Below are 17,144 nucleotides of genomic sequence, written 5' to 3'. Positions count from 1 at the left end.
AACGTCACGTGACCTGGGCATCGTCTGCTTTGTTAGGCCCCAGTCAATTTGAATTTTAAAGTAGTTTTGTTATTTACCTTTGTGTTATCATTTAACCATTTTTTCTCATCATGAGTAAATTTGAATGTTCAATTACCATGCTAGTAAATTTGTAAAGTTTCATTTTCACATTTCCTTGAAATTCAGTTACCCTTTGTTTGCTTTTAGGAATCCGTTCATCAAACTTGGTCATTCCAAGATGGCGGACTTCACCTGTAACGTAAACATCCCTCCACCGCCTAAGGCGGAAACGCTCAGCCTCGAGGAGATTAACGCTAGGCTTAAGGAGCAGGAATTAACATTCAACTTTGTTTGTGAGGACGCAGACCTAGCACTTCATGCTCTTGCTTCAGTAGATTTTCCCAGCATGGGTCCTGAAGCCGTGGGTCATTTTAAAACTGAAATTGGTAAAGTAAGAAATGAGCTTTGCAATTACAAGAATTTTTGGAGATGTCATTACGACCATCCCATTGTTAAATTAAATTATCCCGTGCTTGTTGCCTGCTCAAGTAAAGTTGAAATTGCTTTCAATAGCCTAATGGCTCACCCCAATTTAATAATTAAAGCCAATCAATCTTGTTCTTCTTCAACAAGGGTGACACCTTCAGTGACACGTCCCGTTGTAAACGCCATTGATAGTCCCCTAATTGTTACTTCTAATATATCAGCAGTCAAGCACAATGTTCATAATTTTGTCTCAATTCCCCAACCTGTTCAATCGCCACCTTTCAATACTATGTTGCCAACACGGCATACGATTAGTGAGTTTGTATCAGACCCACGTGCTCTGTCCTCATCTCCAAACCTTAAGCCGCCAGCGTTTGATCGCCCTCAACCCCCTTTGTCTTTAACGCCGGTGACAATACGTCCCGGAAGAGAAACCCTTCTCAGTCTTAACATGGACCCCCCAAGTGGTAGCGCAAATACCACTCAACTTACTTGTGTGCTTGAAGGCCAGCAGAGGCCTGTACCGGTAAATTCAATCATTAAAACCGTACCATCCCATGGACCAGTGCTCATGTTGTCTGATTGTCCTATTCTTAAGCCCATAACTTTCGCTCCTACCCGTGTTGACGCTAAGATATCCACATCAGGATTTGAAACCCGACCTCAAAACGGGCCGCGTGATCGCAAGGTTAAGACTTCAGCTGTCAGAAAGGAACCTTTTGCACTGACGGCAGATTTAGCGAAGGTCACACATGTAGTCCTAGCACCGGAGCTTAGAGCCTGTTTACAACTCACCTTGCTTGAGGATAACGGTACATTGAACGTCATTCATTATTTTCATTCAGTCATATATGACGTCACATTAAACTTTTATTATTTTTGCCAAGTCATTCAGCAGCATTTTTTCAGTCAATCCCTTGCTCTAAAACCTCCAAGCATAAATTTAATTTTTGCCTTGACAATTTGCAACGTTGTTACTATAATCTCCCTGACATCCTTCAGCTCATTCTGAATATAAATTTCACTTATAATGTTCCCCTTTCCAACGTTTCCTTTAAAACTAACATCCAAGACTTTCGCTGTCAGAACCACGCTGTCCCTATGGACCTAGTTTGTCTCGTTTTGTCATTCAAACTAGAGTCCAATAACCTTTCACCTTTTAACGCCGAGAAGGATGTAGCTTTTCTCCCTTTGTCAGGCGACGAATACAAAGTTTTCATTAGGCCAGTAATTTTCTTCGTAAAATCATTTTATGTGAAACGTTGAGTGTCAGACTTGGATTGGGATTCACCCCCATAATTTTAATTTGTCATTGGCCGACTTGTTGCTGAACTCGACCAATATTGGCTCACGTTTTGTTTGCTCTATCCGTACCCCTAGGGTGGGAAGAATTGAGTACTTTTAATCGTTTTATTACCATTGCATCGTACGTTTAAAGTTAACACTGATTATTTACTTATCTTAACTCCTCCATGAAGCATTGACTGCGGAGACTAATAACGGCTAATATAATTCCAGGAGATATCAATCTCCAATGAATGATAACCGATACACAAGGGTAACCGGGGAAATGTCGAAAGTATATGTTGTCTAGGTTGGGTTACCTAGACAAGGCGAGATCTCGGTTACCTAAAAATCACCAAAACTCTGACATATACGATCGACACAGAAAAAGGGAAAATTATGCATATAGATATCTTTACAATATAAAATGCCTAAATAGCTTTCATAATAACAATTAATGCTATTTAAACCGGGAATGTCGTTCTGCTAACTAAATAACACATGCCTAATGAACGACGGCACCTATGGCGACACCGGTGACCAGCGTAGATCCAAACACAATAATTACACTAATTTCATTGTGAGGCTGAAACTAAAATACATATTGTAAAGAGGAATACTCAACTCTCTGGATGGAGAAAGAAGCCGTAGAAAGCATAAAGATTCATAGAAATCGATCGAAAATGTCAGATCAACAGGGAACACCACTGTAGCAAGTCGCTACAAATAAAGGAATGACCGCCAGAGAGAGCTTGCGCAGTTGTGATACGATAGTAGTAGGGGAACCAGGGTAACCTCTATTGCGGCTACCCTTCTAATTCTGCCAAATCCCCCTCGAAGCGTAAAGGCTATTCGGGGTGCAGATTGCCATGTGACGTGTCATGAATACGTCCCCTGATTATATACGATACCCTTGAGAGTAATCTTAAGGATACTCGCGCCAGAAGTTAGAATTCTGTGAAACCTTTGGTTTGATTCTCTGGGAATATCACTGTAGTCATATATACCCTTGGAAGCTACTAAAGGAACCTTCCATCAGGACGTCATGGCTATTTCACCCAAAAATAGATTTTTCGCTTTGCTCAAAATACGTTATTTACTTATCTTAACGCCTCCATGAAGCATTGACTGCGGGTTAAATTTTTCCCAAATTCAAGTGCAAGCCTAACTTTAACTCCACTGATTTTGTTTAACGCTAACAGCATTTTGTTAACTTTAAACTGACGTTGATGTGAAGAACGACTTCACTCTTCATTAATCCAGTAAGTTTATCTCGCTCATACTAACAAGTAGTTGAATCACATTTGCCGGATCTAGCCCCTCTCCCTTTTTCTTCCCCTTTATCCCCAGGGAGTGAAGAATTTTTCTTCACTCTTCTTCTTTCAATCGTATTTTTAGCTCTCTTTTACTAATACAGTAGCTACCCCTTCAACGTTCTCTCCTACATAAAATTTTCTTTAACAAAACATCGGGAGGACTATTCTAAACTAAATCAAATAAACATGTTGACAGTAGTGTACGCCATGCTCGTGACGTCACAGCGTAGATACGCACACAACAAAGGGCCTTGTAACCCGGCGTATGTTGGTTCTCTCCTTAAACTACGTAGGTCGATATTAAATTCTTAAACTTATTTAAACATAATTTTAATACTGCTGAATTAATGCCTCTTTTATTTCTCAATACCAATTAAGGTTTGTTAATTTTAAGATGTATGCCCATCGCACCAGCCCATTACTAATTGATCATTAACTAGCTAATTTTTAGCAAGCCAGAATGGGTAGGATTGTTGTCATATATAAACTCCCTTAGAGCAGCAAGATTTCTCTGGAGTATTTAGTACAAAATCCTGCCTCCTCTGCACTCCTTGCAACAATATGTTGCCCTGTCCTGAAGTCCTGATATGGCACCCCCAATGGATTATTCTGTGCATCATGACCGTCACTTGTTTGGAGAGGTGAAGCCAGGTGATCCCTCTCGAATTTATGGTCACCCCATTCGTTCAGAAGCCGCCCTGACCGACTGACCGGCCTGGTCAGTTAATCTGTGCACCTCTGGCTCACCCCCCCCCCTCTCCCAGACCTCAGCTCATAAAAGAGTCCTGCCAGCTGGAGACAGTGAAGGAGTGGAACCTGGGAAACTGCTACTGCCCCAAACGAGGATTCTTGGGGTGAGCCAGTCAAGAGTGCAAAGTGAAAAGTGAGACCAGGTCAACCGCCATCACGGGCATAGGACTGTCTTCAAAGGAGTGCAGGTACTACAACATTGGCCATAGTTATAACTTGCTTAGAATAACTGGCTTTTACATATTCGGACTGTGTGCGGTGGGATTGTGTGTAAATATTTTTTCGATATAATTTCTTGCTTTTGAGACTAGTACAGTCTCTGGGTCACATAGGCCACGTGTCCGACTTAATTTTGATTATTAATTATTGCAGACCACGTGTCTAACTAATAATTTTTATTGTTTTGAATTGCTTTTATTGCTTTCCTTTTTTATACCATTTTGTGTTGTTAAGATGTCCGTTTTGTTTTAATATAAATTTGTGAAATAAATCAATATAAGGTTAATTAGACCTCCATCGTATTTTTGCTCCCTCATTTATTTAATGTGTAAATTGAGAATATTTGATCACGGGACAGAATACCCGATACTGAAAGGAGTAAGTCTAAGTAAGTCTATAGGTGGTAACAGCGAGGAACTTTGTATTAATATATCTACTTCGAAGGTAAAGATCCTTATCTTTAAACTTTTAAACTTTACTTTAAATCACTGCTCCCATTTTTCGTTCTGTCTCTAATTACATTAACGTAAGATACCTGTCCAGCATCTCACTGGGGTAACTGGGACGGAGTCGGAACAGAGCCTAAGAGTGAGATGACTATAGACCTGGCAAAGCTAGAGTAGGCCATAAATCCTTTTCATTTTCACGTGTGGAGTTCTCCGGCCTCTGGACAGAAAAATTTCCCCCTTTTGTATTTAAGAGTGGTGGTTAGTAAACTGTGGCAGTAAATTATTAGCAGGGCGTTTGTGCCCTGAGAGTAAGTGCTCATTTTCCTCCCCTGTTGATATTTATGTAACTGCCGTAGGATGACTTTCCCGGACTAAGTTCCCACTCAAACATTTAGATAAATAATTCTCCACACACACACACACACACACACACACACACACACACATATATATATATATATATATATATATATATATATATATATATGTATGTACATATATTACTAATACTACATGTATCTACTTTTGGAAACAATAAAAGACTACTGTTCCTTCTTGCGTTTCCTTTTCTTTGGACCTGCTATCTATTATAATATAAAAGTAGTGTATCAAAATTTTTAACCCTCCTTTTATAGACTTCGATCTTCTCATCAACTTGAGACAAAGTTCTTCTTCACAGTAAGTAGAACTATGCTATTCATTTACTTTGCTCCTACTTTCGTACAAACTTCTCGCTTACTCGCATCGTATGGTACTATAGTTACGAATACTGTTGGAAGTTGCTTATATCTATGGAGTTACAGGGTTAAACTCTTCTGGCTACAACTGAGAATAATAGTTCTCTGGTACACTTACATTAGGACAACATGGCTCAAGCCCGCAAAACTGATTTTAACATAGGAAAATCTATTTTTGGGTGATATAGCCATGTCGTCCTTATGGCCCACCAGTTACTTTCCCATCCTCTCCCAATTTTTAGTGTGGTGCCTCGCGTCATGCGATGGCTGTTCCTGGTTCAACAGGATACGTGTTAGTTGTAGCACACTAAGACCGGAAGTTGTAACGGCTCTCTTGCCCACATATCCTACCCTCACCTTCCTTTGAGACAAGGTTAACTCTATTCGGGGAAGAATAACCATGGCTTGTTATTAACACGTCTTTGATTTATGCACAATATCTCTTGGGATATTCGCTCCAGAGGTTAGAACTCCGTTGATACCTCTCAGGTAAAATTTCTCTGGTATATCACTCGCAGAAATATCCCAAGTAGTAGCTGCCAATGAGGAACTTCCATCTGGGTTACAGGGCTATCTCACCTAAAAATAGATTTTTCTTATGTCAAAATCCATTTTATTATTATTATTATTTGCTAAGTTACAACCCTAGTTGGAAAAGCAGGATGCTATAAACCCAAGGGCTCCAACAAGGAAAATAGCCCAGTGAGGAAAGGAAATAAGGAAAAACTGTAAGAGAAGTTTAAGAACAATGATAACATTAAAATAAATTTGTCATTCATAAACTATAAAAACCTGAAAATAACAAGAGGATGCAGAGGGGGTCAATGAATTAACGGCATACGTTTTTTTCCTGTGATATCTCTCTCAGATCCAACCACCCTGAGCATTGTCATCAGTCACGTTTCTTGATCTTGATCTACCACGTCCTCTCCTCCCCAGTGGCTTTCATTCAGGTACATCTTTGACTAACTTATCTACCCTTCTTAAAATACCCCCATCTATCTCCATCTAGATAATTGAACTATATCATTCACATTGGGCACCCCTGCCACCTCGCCAATTGTTGCATTTGTTATATGATGCTACCATTTGATTCCCAGTCATACTCAATGCTTTATTCTCAAAGGCAAGAAATTTTGCATTGGTTGTTACAGTGTTGTACAATAACTGGTGCCCCTAAGTTAATATTGATCTTACAAGTGAAATGTATATTTTGATTTTGCTATAAACTGATATTTAATTTAACCTCTTAACTGTTTTAGCATGCCCATGGCTTGTTCTGCCCTCCATATTCTCTCCTTGAATTCTGTAACTTGTGATACATTGCAGGTAATGATAGTTTCTAAATATTTGAAAGAGTTTGAGGCTGGCAATATTAGCCTACTCCTCCGATAAGACAGTTCATCTGATCACTACTCTGAATCTGCATGACCTTAGTCTTTCTCTGGTTGATCACCAATCCAACCTTTCTCCCTCTCCAGTACAAACCAGTCAATAATTTCCTGCAGCTTAGCCATTGTGGAGCCAATCGGAACTATATCTTCTGCATATGCAAGACCACATAATCTCTGGTCTCCTTTTCATTAAATGTCATCATTCATTCCTTGCATTATACGGTTATGATGTTTTCTTAGTATCTTTGGAACATTATAATCTATTTTAATGTTATCGTCCAGTTCTGTCATTTCATATTCTTTTTCTATCCTTTTTTTATTCCAAAATAAGTATTTCTTTTTCATGTTCGCAATATATGATTTTCAATTATTTGATTAATTATTATTTTGATTCATCATTTATCCTATTTCCTTGTTCACCGTTAGGTGCATTACGTTCTTATTTTGTCTATTTTCATTTTTTTTTTTCAGTTCCTTGATTCCATTCTAATTTCAGCAATCCTCCAAGTTTAGCACAGTTTCTTGGCAGCTAAGGTACAACCCTAGCTGGAAAAGCAGGAAAGGACCCCGAAAAAAAAGTAGTCCAGTGAAGAAAGAAAATAAGGACATAAATGAACAATATGAGAATTAATGAACCATTAGAATAAATCATTGTAAGAATAGTAACAACATTAAAACAGATCTTTCACATATAAACTATAAAACGAGACACGTCAGTCTGTTTAACATAAAAACATTTGATGCAAGTTTGAACTTTTAAAGTTCTACTGATTCAACTACTCGATTAGGAAGGTCATTCCACAACTTGGTCACAGCTGGGATAAAACTTCTAGAATACTGTGTAGTATTGAACCTCGTGATAGATAAGCCCTGTCTATTAGAATGAACTGCATACCTAGTATTACGAACAGGATGGTATGTTATTGTCCGGAAAGATCTGAATGTAAAGGATGGTCAGAATTATGAAAAATCTTATACAACATGCATAACTAATCATTTGAACGACGGTGCCAGAGATTAACATCTAAATTTAATAGACCGTATGTTCCTGCTCAACAAATTAAGATGAGAATCAGTAGCTGAAGACCAGACGGGAGAACAATAGTCGAAACAAGGTAGAATAAAAAATTTAAAACACTTTAAAATAGATTGATCACCGAAAATACTACAAGACATTCTCAATAAGCCATGTTTTTTGTGTAAGTGAAAAAGGAACAGACCTAATGTGTTTCTCAAAAGTAAATTTGTTGTCGAGAATTAACATTCGCATATAATAACCAATTCCCATCACCTGGAATTAAGGGTATCAAAGTAGTTAACCTAATCTTATAATCTAGGAACACTCATTTCAAACCAGGGAAACTTCTTTCTAGAACAGAACGAACAAATATTAAATAAAGCCTACAAATTCATAACCAAGACAATAGATTAATGGTGGGAAAGGGATGGCCCTCCTAACCTCGTCCACTCAGCAGATGCATTCCATCTATATAAAGAGGAGATACATAAGTTAAAAGTAATAAAAATCAAAACTTATTGATTAATACTAAGAGTTCCAAAGTATGCTCAAATCAGTGCACTATAAGAGCAAAAGTTGGTAGGCTATTACACCAGAGATATGAAAACAAAACTCAACTTTGTGAAATATAATATGAAAGACAGAGGAAATGCATTGGTGAAAGAAATCTTTCTTGATAAGTTTGAAAAATAACGCATGGAATAGGCAAAATTAATCAACCAATATCTTTTTTATCCCCTTTAAACAGATGTCCAGGGCCTTCTCAACGCAAAAGATCTAGATAAAGTAATAAAACCATTAGACTCAAAAGTATAGGGGGGGGGGGCGTCATGAAAAAGAAAAGTGCATTGCAACTTACTACTGGTGGAAACCACACATAAAGGTAGAAGAAAAAATGTATGGAAACGGAGAGGATCTAGCGCGATTTTTTTTAGAGCACACACCATTACATCAGATCTGCAGTGGAGGGGAAAATTTGGACATGCGGACGTAAAATGCAACTTATGTGGACAGGAAGCAGAAACTTTGGCGCACATCTTATTAGACGGCAGAAACTTACGTAGGCCTACCCTAAGAAATTAATGCACTTTACTAATAAAACCATATCCCGAAAAGAAAGGAGTCATGATAAAAACATACCACTATTTGGAAAAGAAAATAAGGTAACATATTTGAAATGTAGAAATATTAGTCATAAATTGTGTAGATCCAGTATTTTTACGAACTCTAAAACACTGAAAAAAAAAAAAACAGGGTCGCCGTTACAGAGGCTATGACCCAGCACTACGGTGACTACACTGGACTTGACAGATAAAATAAAACAAAAAATACAACGAATTAGGGAATGCAGGTCCAGGTCCAAGAGACAACCAGACAAATAACGATTACGTTTCAATCAAGGGATTGGTAAGTGATTCTTCGAATCGTGAGAGTATAATTCTTTCAGTTACTTATCTAGAGTTGAATCACAAGCAATTCTTAGCATTAGAAACAATCAAGCTTAATTTTGCAAGCCTATATGATAACGTAAAGCTGATTATGGGCCAACGTTGGCGATTCTTATCTCTTGCCTGGTAAATGTCTAGGAGAAGGCCGCACCCGTTTTTCAAGTATTAACGACGAAAAACGGCAAAAAACAACCAGATTATTGTTGCACAGTGCATAGAAACATGAGGAAATTAATAAAAAAGAAACTAAGACTTAACTCTTACACACAAAATGTAAGCATAAACCTACTACTACAATTAAGGGGGACCCCAGTGGGAAGCGGGGTTTTTGGGTGGGGGGAGGATGAGAAAAGTGATTTTTCGGGGCACTACCGAACCTAATACAACCAACTAACCTACCCTGGGGGGCCTGTACCCCTACCTAGGCCTACCGGGGAGGGGGGGCTTCGCCCCCCCTGCGACCCCCCTTAAGGCCACAGTGATTTTCAGGGCACCACCGAACCTAATACACCCACCTAACCTAGCCTAATAGCCCTGTACCCTTACCGGGGGGGGGGGGGGGGTTGAAGGCTTCGCCCCCCTGCGACCCCCCCCTTAAGGACACTACCTAACACATCCATCAAACCAAATCCAAAGTGATGGTACTGCTGTATACATCATTATACTATCACCATTATAATATACTCCATAAATTAATGAAGCTTACCTTAACCTGTTGGTTGATAAAGATGTGCTGCTGCTTTGAGGAAAACGTGAAGCCGTTGCGAAGGTTCCCTGACATACAGGACAATTTTTATTTTGTAAAATTAAATTGTGTCTCTGGCACAAATCCACTAGTTTTTCAATATAACCCCGAATAAGTAAGAACAATTTCATTGTAACTTAGGAAACAGTCAGGACAAGAAGATGGAACTTCAACTTCTTGTGCAATATCAGATGACGTGCTTGCTACGGCCTCGATGTCTAGGAACGAAATAAAATGGCTGGGTAAGAAAATGTATTGTCGCACTTTGATGGGTAAGAAAATGTATTGTCGCACTGTGATGGGTAAGAAAATGTATTGTCGCACTGTGATGGGTAAGAAATTGTATTGTTGCACTGTGATTGGCCAAACGTGAAGACGTCATTGGGAAAGAAAATGTATTGTCGCACTGTGATTGGCCAAACGTGAAGACGTCATAGTGGACTAGTTTGTCTGCGGATTATAGTGGTTACAGGGCTCATTTGAGCAAAAATAAGACACAGCCAACAATAACAACAGACTTACAAAAATCTGGGAGGAAGACAAGAGTAGTGTGAGTTTGATCGTCGATATTTCGACTATTATTGATTTTCACTAAATTATCTCACTGGTATACCATTATATACATATATTCCTACATATTATAGTAAAAATAAATTGAATATCAGTGAATCTTCATGCGGCCCTCTCCTAGACATTAACCCTTGCGTGGGACATAGGATAACATTTACGGTAGATTTAAGATTAACTTTACTATAAGATTTAGGTTCGGTTTTTACAGTTACAGTTTTTTAGATGATTTAATTATTTAAGTACAATATTCCCATTGAAAAAGTGGGTGATGTATGATAGCGGCCACCAGTATGTATGATGACGGCTGACTAAGAATATATCAGCGTAGAGGGGGGGGGGGAGAAATCGCAGGATGCGTTACCCCCCCATCAGGTAAGTAGGTAAGGCGGCTTGTAGGTTAGGTTAGTGGGGAAAGTTTAGTTTAGTTGGTGTCCATATTTTATGCTTGCTGGAGGAACTGGCCGCTGATATATAAAGGCTCTGAAAATCCTTTTATTTTTTCTAAAAAGGTGTTTATAGGGTAAAGTTTTACTGTATTACAGATTCTGATTTCGAACAGAAAATGTATGTTTTACTGTAGTAAATAACGTGATTTGACGGAATTTGACCTTCATTTCAACCGCAAACAAACAGAACAACCAGTTCGACTAACTTTAAGTAGCCGAACTGGTTGCTGTTATTTCGACTGAAATGAAGGTGAAAACCGGTTAAATCACGTTATTTTCTACAGGAAAACATATATTTTCTGTTAAAATGTTTAAATATAAGGTCTCTTGTTATATGTTTTCTTTAAAAATGTTTAAATCTAATGACGTGTTCAATTTCCGTGTCACTTAACTCGTCAAGAACTTATGTACTGCGAACGCTTACATTAGCAATATTACACAACATTACCAATGTTACACTGCCATTGCTAATGTTAGCAATGCTACGATAATATTAGCATGTGTATTTTAAAACATTTTTCCATATACCCTTTACATAGTATATAAAGGGTACAGAACCTAACAAACCTACCTAACCTAACCTAGAAGTTCCCAGGTCACAATCCCTTAGCCGGGGACAAGCCCCCGGACCTCATTCCCAGGTCACAACCCCTAGCCGGGGCCAAGCCCCCGGACCCCCTTCCCAGGTCACAACCCCTAGCCGGTGGCAAGCCCCAGGACCGCCTTCCCAGGTCACAACCCCTATCCAAGGTTCTACCTGTAAATATATAAAATTAAAGAAATTAATGACTTACTTTTATGACCGCGACGACAAAACTTCGGGGTCACCGGGATGTTGTGACTGCAAGTCTGTGACGTCTTAACTTCTTTGTCTTAGTTTATTACTGCATTTGGAACACTGTAAACGTTGGGCTATTACATTACGAGATTTAAGAAAATTATCAACATTGGAATTCACCGAAATACTTTCAAGTATGGATTACTGCTGTCGTTTTAAGTTTCTAAAACTTCCATCGTAAAATACGCAAAAACACGTCATGTGAACTAACAAAGACCTGACTTGGACAAAGGTTTCCACGGAAAAGGGTTTGTTGGAAGGTGGGGGTAGGGAAATATTAACCCCCCTGTGCAAAGTTTCCATACGTATGGGTTCGTGATTGGTTAACGGAAAAGCAACGGAGTCTAGAGAGTAAACATGAATGAACCAGAATGGGAAACTTGTCCAGAGCAAGTATTTATGTGAAATCTGTGCATGACAAGGTAATAACAAAATGTATAAAAGTAATATAGCAAGATAAAATGGAGTGTACGATAAATAATATTTAATGGGAATATAAAATGAGGTGATTTTATAAGGTATCGGATAATAAAACGAGTAATACTAGGGTCAAACGTAAGATGTATATGAGGGTATTACATAAAAGGGATGGTATAGTTGTACTGGATCAAGTCATATACTTGAATAAAGCGGGTGAAGTCGAATAGTTAAATTTGACGGCTAGAGAAGAAGAAATTCTATTGGTGGAGGAGGAGTCTATGCGCAAGGAGGAGGGGTTTTTGCGCAGAAGGTCGAAACCTGCTATGTACAAACGAATGAACGAGAGCGACTACAACCGACAAGTTGAATGACAAAAAATAAATGAAAAACCTTGCTAATGTTAGCATGTTACGCTAACATTGCCAATGTTAGCTTGAGAAACTCAATATTACCGTATTTTTCATGAGACTTAGCCTTTGCAACGGTGCCTCCAAAGTTTATCCTCTTATACTGTTTTGTCTTTTCCTCCATTTATCATACATCCAAGAAGGTAATGTATAGATAAGAAAAGGCTTGTTTTACCATTATATACCGTTTCCCCAGTATGTTTTCCCCACCCAAAACCCCGAGTTCCCACTGGCGGTCCCCCATTATTGTAGGATATAGATATATATATACAGTATTTCTGAAACTATTCATTTGCGACGGGAATGAGTGTCATTCTCGAAGAGAGCGGAATTTTTTCTATAGAAGAAAGTAGTTTTTAAACATCTGACTTACCTGGTAGTTATATATATAGCTTAGTCCCTGACGTCAGGGCAGAAATTTCAAAACTCGCGGCAATTGCCGATTGGGTAGCCAGGTGTACCACCAGTGCGCCCTCTACCCAAGTACCTGGAACCATTCCAGTCATTCCTTAGATCTTCCCTGCCACCTCACCGGTGACATCGTTGGAATTTCACTCGCTTTGGCCTGTGTTTTTTGCAGTTAATTTGGCGAAGTACACGTTGGCTTTGGCTTTCGCTCGTTTTGGTTTTGTTTTATTTTGACTGAGAGTGACTGTGACTGTACTAGAATGGTTGGTGAGGCTGTTTAATATGTGTTTGTTCCGTAACCGAAATACAAACCACGCTATTTACATTAGGTTTACTTTTGGCGTAGCTGAAATTGACGAGCCAATAAAATTTTAACGAGGGTTAACTACCCCCGCGCTAGTTAGCAAGGGGGTAGGGGAAGGGGTAGCTTGCTACCCCTCCCCCCCACACACCGGTGAGTTGTCTCACTTCACTTTTGGCTCGGACGATGTGCAGACGTGTCTGTCTATCGTCCTCGCTATTGACAGCCTTAATCTTTTCTTTTGCTTTTTCTCAGCTGTGTGCTTTTTGTTTTCATCATGCGCAAGTGCCTTGGATTCGCCGGCCGCCCCTGCGGTACCTTCATGTCGGCGGTCGAAACTGATCCCCACACCCTTTTCCCGCAGTGTCGAGGCCAACGGTGTGACAAGGAAGTAACGTGCAGTGAGTGCAGGGAGTGGTCTACCTCCCAGTGGGAAAGGTTTCCCCGCCGGCATAAGAAGAAGTCCAAGAGAGACCTTTCTCCTTTAAGGGTTGCCTTGAAGGAGGAAGGCTCCAGGGACTCTTCTTCCGCCGCCCAAACCTCCTCCAAAGCTCCCACTCGGGCAGCCTCTCACGAGTGGTAGTGTAGACCCTTGTTCTGTTTCCCGATCTCGGGGTGCGGTAGAGGGCTTCGCCTCCCATAGCGGGGCGGCTCCCCCTCCTCCCCCGGGGGAGGATTTGATTCTAACGTTGATGACCATAACTCTTTCTCTAACGATGATCTCTTTCAGCTTTGGGCTTCCTTGGGGCTTAAGGGCTTGCCCTCCAAGGAAGCCCTGTTTGACATTATCCAGTTGGGGGCCGCTGTCAAGCAGTCGCCGATGATAGCAGAGGTAGACCCTCTGTCTATTGTCGATGTTGTGGTGGCAGAGGCTTCCAACGGGTCTGGTCAAACCTCTGCTGTTCCTGATGTTGCGGACGTTGCTGAAGGCTCTCCTCCCCCTTCTGAACATCCTTCGAAGGGGAAGGTGGGTCCCACGGTCTCTCCGGCGGGTACGCCTCCCCCTCGGGGGAGCGCACTGACTGAGACTCCTCTTCGGAGGACTGACGATCCTGATGACCTCCCTCGTGGCCGCCTTCGCCGTAAGGCTCGTCGTCCTCTTCGAGTCTTCGCCTCCTCCGTCCTCTGATGAGGATCCTCCTCGTCGGGAGCAGACTGTAGCAGCCACGTCCTTGGACCTCTCCGATGATCGCTCGCGATCTCCTACGCCTGCCAGACCTTCCACCTCCGGCGCAGATGTGCAGCAGGCTTCTGACCTCGTCAGCCGACGGGCATCGGTCCCTTCGGGGCAAAGGGATGTCTCCCACGGTGTGGGGGCTTCCCTTGCGCGTCAGGATTACCCTGCGCGCCCTCCTGCGCGTTCACGCGTAGCAGCGCGCAAGCGCTCTTCTGCTTTGCAGTCTCCTGACTCACCTCGCCAGCGGTCTCCTGCTCGTCAGCGCTCTCCTGCTCGCCAGCGCTCTCCTGCTTGCCAGCACTCTCCTGATCGTCAGTGCTCTCCTGCTCGCCAGCGCTCTCCTGATCGTCAGCGCCCTCCTGCTAGCCAGCGCTCTCCTGTCGACAGTCAACAACCTCCTGTTCCTGTTGCGCGCTCAGCGCGCTCAGCGCGCCAGCGGTCTCCTGAGCGTACAAGATCTGCTCGTCAGAGCGCAGCTGCGCATCCAGTTCCTGATATGCGCCCTGCGTGCCAATGCTCGCCCACGCGCCCTAGATCTCCGGATCTGGACGCGGGCAAGGACCTGACTCCTCCTCGCCCACGGGTTCCTGCTTGTCCTCCTTCACCTGCGCAGCAGCGCTCACGGTCTTCTGTGCGCACTTCGAGAGTTCCTGCGCACACGCGCCTTCTCATCCTGAGCCCGTTCGCGAGCATTCGCCTTTGCGCGTCGCGCCTCCTGATCCTGCGCAGCAGTCTACACGTCGACATCCTACGCACCAGCGATCTCCTGCGCGTCAGCGATCCCCAGCTCGTCAACGATCTCCAGCGCGTCAGCGTTCTCCAGAGCTTCGGTGATCTCCTGAGCGCCCGCGCGATCTATCGCCTGCGCGCAAGCGCTCTCCTACGCGTCAGCGCCACCTGGACCTTGACCGACATAGGTCTCCTACGGCCATCTCGCCCACACGCGGTCTTTCGCCTGCGCGTTTGCCAACGCGCCATCGCTCGCCAACGCGCCAGTGTTCGCCGACGCGCCATCGCTTGCCCACGCGCCACAGATCTCCAGGACACCATCGATCCCCTGCGCCTTGCCTTTCTCCTGAGTTACAGCGATCGCCTGTGCGCCCACGCGTTCCCTCGCCCACGCGCCAACGTGTTCCCTCGCCAACGCGCTAATGCGCCCACTCGCCAGCACACCCACGCGCCCGCTCGCCCGTGCGCCCACTCGCGCTCGCGCGTTTATCTCCGCGCGACTATGCGCCCGCGCTCCACCAGCCCCCCGCGCCCGATTCATTGGATCCTCTTCCGCGCGAGCGCCAGTGCGACCCCCGTTCTCGCCGGGTTCCGCAGCTCGTGGCGGCAGCAGGTACGCGTGCTTCCAGATCGCAGTCAGGATTGCCTCCGCGCAAGCGCAGGTCTCTCTCTCAGGACCAGGAAGAATCGTCGGAGAGGTCAAGGCATCATTCTTCCCTTTCTTCTTTGCAGGTAGGCCTAGTTGTGTCCACTCCGAAGTGTCAGGAGATCCCCTTCCCTCCAGCAGGAATTACGGACACTGCGTCCGTATCTCGTCAGTCTTGGTTTGGTCCTTTGATGAGAGCGGTAGTGCAGGCTATGAAGCCAGCATTCGCCGATCTGGGACTCAAGCCAAGGACAGACTTGCCCCCGCTGAAGAGAAGGAGAGGAGTGGACTTCGTGGTGACTTCTCCCAGGGAGAAGTTGGTTCCTAAGAGGTCCGTCAGGAAGACTCCATCCCCTTCGTAGTCGTTTTCTCCTTCTCCTGTGGACGAGGCTTTTCCGTCTTCAGGAGAGTCCAGCGAGGCGGGGGTCTCTCCTTCGGCACCAAGGGGGGAGTCCCCTCCTCGTGGAGGAGAACCGACTCGCGTGGAAGGTACCTTCCAGACCTCTTTGCTGGAGTCTTGTATCCCGCCCAGGAGGGAACCCAAGGACTCCAAGACAGTTCCAAAGTCTTCTTCGCGAATTCGTCAGGAACCAGCCAGACCCCGGGAGAACGTCCACGTGTCTCCCCAGGAAGAGCCTCTGGGGACAGGAGACTTAGCTGCCAGTCCGCAGGGAGGAGAGTAGCACGAGTCTGAGCATGCCTTCTGGCAGGTCTTGAGCCTGATGAGGCAGCTTAACAGGTTCAAGGACCCGGAGATCGCACCTCGCGAAGGCAAGGACACGGTCCTGGACCAGGTCTATGGAACTCAGAAGCCCCCAAAGGCCAGCGCGGCTCTGCCCTGGTCCCAGGGGGTGAAGAGTGCCAGAGACAGGGTCGACGCTCAGCTCTCAGACCTCGCCTCCTCCAGTCGTTCCTCTGCCGGGAACAACTCCTCCCACCTCCTCGTTTAGAGTAGAGGAGGTACTTTGAGATCATGGGGGAGTCCAGCCTTGCTCTTCCCCTCCACCATTCGGTGGAAGAGCTTACTAGGGGAGTTCCGCTTGAGAAGCTCTCCGCCCGGCAGGTGACATTCTCGGCGTCAGAGATCCTGAGCCAGGAGGTCGCGAAGTGCGCCATGCAGGCCACTTCGTGGCTGGATGTCTGGCTGGGTTCTCTGGGCATCCTATTGCGCTCTGAGGATTTGTCTAAGGAGAGCAATAGGAAGGCCCTGGAGACCTTCCTCCTCTCGGGCACTCGCTCCATCGAGTTTTTGGCCCACCAGGTTACCAACCTGTGGGCCAACTCGGTCTTGAAGCGTCGTGATGCGGTGACCGAGAAGATCCACCCGAAGGTCCCCGCCGTGGATGTCTGCAGGCT

At 43.7% G+C, this 17,144-nt stretch overlaps 1 protein-coding gene across 1 annotated transcript in view; it reads left to right on the top strand.

Annotated features, from left to right (window-relative positions):
* The first annotated feature begins 8,930 nt into the window (after positions 1–8,930).
* Positions 8,931–17,144, top strand: part of LOC137651265 (uncharacterized) — a 275,061-nt gene continuing 266,847 nt past the window's right edge. The window contains exon 1 of the mRNA XM_068384521.1: positions 8,931–9,060. The gene's annotated coding sequence lies outside the window, so the exon portion shown is untranslated. The remainder of the gene's footprint in view (positions 9,061–17,144) is intronic.

Source organism: Palaemon carinicauda, chromosome 12, assembly GCF_036898095.1.
Source record: "Palaemon carinicauda isolate YSFRI2023 chromosome 12, ASM3689809v2, whole genome shotgun sequence".
Lineage (NCBI taxonomy): Eukaryota > Metazoa > Arthropoda > Malacostraca > Decapoda > Palaemonidae > Palaemon > Palaemon carinicauda.
Note: the sequence above shows the minus strand (reverse complement) of the source record. Positions and strands in the feature narration are given on the sequence as shown.